Source organism: Oryzias latipes, chromosome 7 (assembly GCF_053564925.1).
Source record: "Oryzias latipes strain Hd-rR chromosome 7, Olatipes_Hd-rR_3.1".
NCBI classification, from domain to species: Eukaryota; Metazoa; Chordata; class Actinopteri; order Beloniformes; family Adrianichthyidae; genus Oryzias; species Oryzias latipes.
This window is the reverse complement of record NC_136243.1, coordinates 7,740,119-7,747,352: the sequence shown is the minus strand read 5'-3', so window position 1 is coordinate 7,747,352 and position 7,234 is coordinate 7,740,119. Positions and strand designations below refer to the sequence as shown.

Here is a 7,234-nt window from a genome sequence, read left to right as displayed (position 1 = left end):
AGATATAAACAGTGAATCAGATAACTATAGCACATGCTAACACATCAACTCTTTATATCATTTCAAATCTTTAATCCATTGATGTCTTCATTCTCTGTGTCCCTTTGGGACAATTCTGCCAACCCCAGCATAAAACTGAGCTATGCCTCTTCTTCTGCATTGTTGTCAGTAACAAGTACTGATACCCACACCCACAGTTTTTTTAGCAGTTACTGGTATTTTATTTTTAGAAAATCTCCACCTGAGTCTCAGTGGGTCCTTAGGCAAGACCCTACATGCTACTGCCTAACTATGTAGTCGTAAGAGGAGCCGGGTCTGAGTCTCCCTGTGCAGGTCCCCAGCCCGGGTAAAATACAGGAGGGCATCCAGCGAAAAAAATATCTGCCAAACCAATTGCACAAGTCAGTGGAGGCTGATTTGGAGGGATCTGGCAAAAGGTAAACAACAACATATAAGTCGCTCCTGAACAGAAGTTACAACCATGAGCAAATTATGCAAAAAACCTGAATTTGTGTTCCAAAAAATAATGTACTAGTATTAATACTAACAAAGAAATTGAGAATATGTACAATGTGGTACTAGTCAGTAACTGGCTTCTTAGTACAGCTGACAAGTCCAATGGAATCAAGCACAGCAGTTTTAAAACAAAATTCACCGTTATGATTAGTTATTTAAAAAGAAGAGGTGCCTTAGCCATTTTTATCTAATAATTATAAATGTTTGCAGAGTATTACTCAGATGGAACAGACTGAGGTGGTTCAAAACCAAAAACCAGTACAAGAGCTACAGTTTGAACAGCAAAACAACAACACGAGAACCCATGGTTTGTTCAAGACAAAGTTTAGTGGTGAACATTCCAGTGCGTTAAGGCATACATTCTTGTTGTCCACAGAATTAAGGAGTCATTTTGTTTTGTTGTATTTATCCGCCAGACCTTAAAGGCTGGTCTATGATATACATGAAACATATCATGGATGCACTGGGACGCATCCTCAGTGATGTATCCTGAGGTCATCGGGTGTTTCGGATCTCACAATATCATACACCCTCACCCAGGCGACCCAGCCGGGGTTGATCAGACCCCGACATGCGTCCCAGCAGCAGTCCAGGGATCAGCCCTCTTCATCCATGGCCACCTCGTAGCCTTCTCTGCGGCTTCGCTCACGGATTGAATGGCCCTCTTTTTGGCCGCCCCTGTGATACCTAATCTGCAGAGGACTTTACAAAGGGAACGTCCCGCAAAGCCTCTACAGCCAACTTCTACAGGCTCATAGAATGTTTTCCAGCCTCTTTCCCTGCACCCTTCAACCAGTTCCTGGTACTTAGCGCGTTTCCTCTCATTTGCTTCCTCCATACGCTCTTCCCAGGGCACCGTGAGTTCCAGCATGATCAGGTTTTTTGAAATCTCAGAGATTAATATCAAGTCTGGGCAGAGATTTGTATTAACAATGTGCTGAGGGAACCTTAGCTGTTTTCCCAGGTCGACCTGCAGCTGCCAGTCCGAGGCTTTGTGGAGGGAGGCCTGTTGTTACTTGTAGCCGCGCCTGAGGTTTCTCCCCAGCTTTGACGAAGGGTACTGTCTTCTTTGGAGCGCGCTGGTTTTTGCTGGTTTTAATGGATGAGGCTAAACACTCAGCAAGAGCTTTAAGCACCTGGTCATGACGCCAACGGTAGCGACCATCAGCCAGAGCCCTTGGGCAGCTGCTGAGGAGATCTTCCATAGAGCCACTCCCAGAGCAAAGAAGGCAGGATGGTGTTTCACTCTTTCCCCAGACATGGAGGTTTGCTGGGCTAGGCAGGACATCATAGACAGCTTGTCCCAGGAAACAGACCCAATGGAAATCTGCCTGCAAGATGTCTGCCCAGCTAATCCTGCGCTGCAGTGTACTCTCCCACCTAGTCCATGCTCCCTGCTGCCAAAGACCCGTCAACCTGCTCGCTCGATCTTCCTCCACACCTGCACGGACCTCTTTCTGGAATAGACGGTGTCTTTCTTTGCCACGGGCCTGGCTAACCACAGTCTTTGGGAAGCAGCCCAAGCCCGCTCTGCCTGTCGCCACGGTGCCCACCAGTGCATTTTGTCTCAAACGTGACTCTACCTCCCCCACTGCTTTTCCAGCCTTCCATTTTCTTCCTGCCCTCACTTCAATGCCAGCTGCTGTCACCTTGCCATCTCTAGAGTCCCTATAATGTAGGACTTCCCTGGTGCGTACCACCATAAATTCTTCTGTGAGGCCACTGAAGGGCAATTGCAGGATATTACTTGTACCATACAACGCCACGCTGGTAAGACACCGTGGAAGGCCCAGCCACCTCCGAAGAAAGCCACTGATGTTCCTTTCTAGGGATTCTGCTGTTGTTATTGGGACTGCATAGACCAGCAAGGGCCACAAGACTCTGGGCAGGATGGAATGCTGGTAGATCCAAGCTTTAAATCTACCCAGCAGACCAGACTTATCGACCTTAGTGAGCCATACTCAAGTTCTGTGTTGGACTTCTGGATGTCGAAAAACTTCCCCAAACTCTTAACCGGTTGTTCTGTGATGGTTGGGATGACCGTCCCTGAGATGGAAAAACGGAACTTGTCAACCACTTTCCCCCTCTTCAGCACCATGGACCTTGACTTTGAAGGCTTAAATCTCATCCTTGCCCAGGTGATGAGTCTCTCCAGTCCTTGTAAGATCCACCTGCTTCCTGGGACCAATGACGTGGTGATGGTAAGGTCATCCATATAGGCTCTTATAGGGGGATGTCGTACACATGTCTTGGTTAGGGGGCCCTCTGCATTCCACCTCAGCTGCCTTAACCACCATGTTCATGGCAAGGGCGAAAAGGATAACAGAGATGGTACAGCCTGTAAATATTCCTTTCCCAATGCAATGCCAGCCTGATGTCCAAGACCCAGAAGTGACCCGCATCCTGAAATTATTGTAGTAATCCACGATCAGGTCCTTGATCTTACTGGGGACATGGTGGCGGTGTAAAGCGAGCTCAACCAGCTTGTGTGGAATTGACCCATAGGCGTTGGCCAGGTCCAACCACAAAACAGCTAGGTCACCTTTGTTCTCATGTGCCTCTCTGATGAGTTGTGTAACTACACCAGTGTGCTCCAAGCAGCCGGCTGCTCCAGGAATCCCCCCCTTCTGCACCGTAGGGTCGATATAGTCATTTTTGAGGAGGAACTCTGTCAGTCTTCGTGAGACAATGCTGAAACACACCTTCCCTTCAACACTCAGCAACAAAATAGTTCGAAACTGGTTGATGTTTTTCGAGTTCTCCTCTTTGGGGATCCACACTCTTTCAGCCCACCTCCACTGGTCAGGAACTTTTCCTCTTCGCCAAATCACCCTTAGGATTTTCCACAGGTGTCTGAAAAGTTGTGGACAGCGTTTATATACCACATAAGGTACACCACTGGGGCCTGGGGTAGATGCTGAGCGAGCTGCCTTGATGATCTCCTCAACCTCCTTCGGGCTTGGCTCCCTCAGATTGAACTCAGTTGTAGGTGGGGCGGAGTTGATAAGAGCTTTGTTGGGCTCCAGTTCTTGCTCTCTCAGGGGATCACTCATTGTGTCCTGGAGGAATTGGTTCACTTCCTCTGTTGAGCACTCAAGCTGACCGCTGCGCTTGTCCCCAAGCAGTTTCCTTGTGAAGTCGAAGGGATTGGCGATGAAGGCCACGCGCTTCCTGGCCCTCTCTCTACCCCATCTCCGGTGCCATTCTGCTCTGCGCAGGCTCTTCAGCTGCTTTCGCAGGATGTTTTTCAGCTCTGCTAATGTTTGTTTTTCCTCCTCAGTAGCTGTCTTGTGCTGTTTCTTGAGGGTACGCAGCTCCTGACGCAGGTGATGTATCTTAGTAGCCCTGCGGTTCCTGGTGTAGGGGTATGCTTGGTCTGTCCTTTCTCTATGTGGCCAAATCTTTTTGAAGCATAGCTAACAATGATGGTAGTCATCGTTTGGAGTCGGCTCTCAGCATCTACTTTGGCCTCGGCTTGGATGATGTTGGACACATCTTCATCAAACTGACGCCACTCACTCCGTTTGCTGGCTGGGGACCACTTAATCCGCTGCTGCGGAACTACTTTGCTGGGGTTGGGAGGCTATGGTACATGGAGGGACTGGGCTCTGTGGGTTGCCTCCAGGCCGGGCTCCTCCTGCGTCTCACCGGGTTCAAGACCTGTGCGTTGCACCTCACTTTCCTGCTCCAAGCATTTCATTCTGGCCTGGTGGATTTTTAGGTCACGAGGATTCTTGCACAGCTTTCCGCAAATACATATCACGTTTGTCGTTTATCCGTTTGCCTGAGTTCTTAACCTTAGGTCCGTCCAGATGGAGATCTCATCCTCCCCCCCTCTCAGGATCTCCTGGGGGTATCTCTCTGTAGGGCTTTCCATAGCTTGTTTGGGTTCTCTCTCACGAAAGACACAGGCTGGGGTGCTAACCCATACTGTCCCAGGTATGTGACAAAGGTACGTTTTTTACATATCAGTCTGCTCTGCTGCACCTTTGCAGCCACTCTTCTCACACAAGGAAGTAAACTGGTAACACTCCTCTCCACGATGTCGGCCTTTTTTTCAGAGCGTTGTACACGTCCCTCTGATCCATCAGGTCGCTAAACTAGAATCTATTGCTGGGAGGTTCTTCAGAACTTTAGCCCGCTTTGCTGATAGCATTTTAGCCGATGCTAAGCGCATTAGCCTATTAGCCGCTGTCGTGCTTGTTTATTTTTTTTATTTGTCTGAGCCGCTAAAAAGCACAGCAATCCACGTTTTTAAATATTACTGGCAGGAACATGGCTCAGAGTTTCTGTTTGGTATCCATCCCAAGTAAAAACAAAGTAGTTCATGTCTCATAACAACGGAAAAAACTGCCTCTAGCTGCAGTCTTCCTCTGGTTTTGTGCAGAGTAGGGCTGCTCAAGGAGGCTCTGTGTGCTCTGTTGCCAACTAGCGGTCGGGGGGTGAAGTGGATAACAGTCAGACACTAAAGGACGCTCAGAAATAATTAAATAAATATCGTCCTGGCAGCATTTTGAATCGATACAAGTTAGCCAAATGAACTATCACGATATTTTGCAGAATCGATTTTTTCTTACACCCCCAGTTTGAACCACAACAAAACTTTCTCATGAAGGAATAGTTCTCAGTCATGTTCTGCAGCCACTTTTTGGAGATGAAACCTTGGTGACAGGGCCTTTTAGCTGGGTAAGTCTGCCTACAGCTGTTAGGTGTTGTGCAGAAAGAACAATCTGCTCCATGATAGAGTTTTAGAAGAGGTCATTTCAGCTCTAATCATAAGCCGTACTGTGTTGAGTGGAGACAGGTCTCTTACCAGGAGTCAACATTTACAATGATTTCACCAGAAATGAGCATCACTGACAGTCTGCTGCTGTTCTTTCATGGGTGCCTCGTAATGATTGCCCTGAAGGACTGGGTCTCTGTGAAGTATAGAAGCTGGTTCAATGGAAAGCTCTCAAGGAAGCCATATTACCGCTGAGGTCAGTTGCTGCCCTCTCCTGCACAGTTTCCCTTTTATCGCAAACACCCTGAAAGGTATAAAGGACACTCTTTACTTAAACCTTTGTCTCTCAGCTAGGCAATACTGAATAATAGAGACAAGGAAAACAGATTAAGTACAACTTTTGTTATTTAACACACTAGCAAGCTTAATGCAACACTTGCTTTGAAAACAACTTCAGAACCTTTCTTGTTTTAGATTTTCTTCGTTATTTTCATTTGTTGATTTTTCCAATGCTGGAAATCACTTAAATGTAATAAACGCTAATTTATTTTTTTAACCTTAAGTATTATGAAAATGTGCTAAAATTTTGTTATGTGTTAAACTGGATTTTAGTCAGAGCTTAATTACATCCTGTCAAAATGATTCAGCTTTTGTCAGTTTTTTTACAGTTTTTTTTACACTCCTAAAATGTCTAATCCTGGATTTGGAAAGTTGATCTCAACAAAGGAAGTATTTGTCATTTTGCTGTCCCTATGCTTGGCTTGTCCCGTTCAACTCTCTGCTCATCCTAAATCTTTCAAAGGGACTAGTGCTAGCTTTTTGAGTGTCGTTACTGGTTATTACTGTCTTACATACTAAACAACATAAGCACACATGCAATGCCACAGTAGACAAATTATATGTAGTAAACGTTAGTTACAAGTATATTAAAACCTATTTTAAAGTTCAATTACCTCATATGGAAATACATTTGCAAGTGGAGGTATTTTTTAAACATTTTAGGTCCGACTGGTGTAGGACGTAAAATGCAGTAGATTGAGGTATTTAGCAGAAATTTAAAATAAAATAAAACATAGACCAGAGCAAACATCTGAACTTAAAACTGACACATTTATGACCAAAGGGCAAACAAAAAAGGGTGACAAAACAGATGACCTGAGCAAGCTGAACTGAAAACTACACACTTCAGATTACTGAAACCTGAAAAGAGAATGCAAACCAAGAAAACATGGTTGAAAACAAACAAACCAAAATAAAGTGCTATATCCTCACAGACACATTTCACAAAGAAAAAAAGGTGACATGAACAAAACTGGAGCTCCCATAAGAATTTGATGGGATCTCATTTCCAGCTGAGTGAGCATTACTGGGGATGTTTTTTCCGTCTTCTTTATTCTTGTCAGGGTTGTGGGCTGTTTAGTCCTACCTTGTAAAACAATGACACATCACCATTTATTCTTTTTTTTTCATGGAAAGCATTTATAAAGCATGTAGGATCACACAGAAGTCCTTGAAAGTAACCCTAGACGAGGGGTCTGCAACCTTCACCACTCAAAGAGCCAATTGGATCAGTTTCCCACAGTACTTAAAGCACAGGAAGCTGCAACACTAGGGGTGTTAGTAAAACTAATTTCGTCGAAATATCGCAATAGTTCATTTGGCGATACCTGTATTGATTCAAAATGCTGTCAGGATATTTATTTAATTACCTGTTCACATCCTCTGCAGCTCCAAGTTGGAAACGCCGCCTCCGCGTGTTCACGCTGCTCTCTTCCTCCTGCCCGTTTGCACTACCAAATGGTGTTAAAGGCACCATGACAATCTTAGAACATGATAGTTATTTTACAAAACCACAGAGAGCCGCAGCACAGGCATTAAAGAGCCACATGCAGGTTGCCGACCCCTGCCCTAGGCCCCTGAAGAAGAGAGGACCAGGGTTCACCAGAATTTAGGAAAGCATTTAAACTCAACAAACAAAGTGGACCATCTGAGGAA

The 7,234-nt window shown here is 45.5% G+C and overlaps 1 pseudogene; it reads right to left on the bottom strand.

Annotated features, from left to right (window-relative positions):
• Window positions 1-917: 917 nt before the first annotated feature.
• Window positions 918-3,952, bottom strand: LOC144993872 (uncharacterized; annotated as a pseudogene).
• Window positions 3,953-7,234: the final 3,282 nt, after the last annotated feature.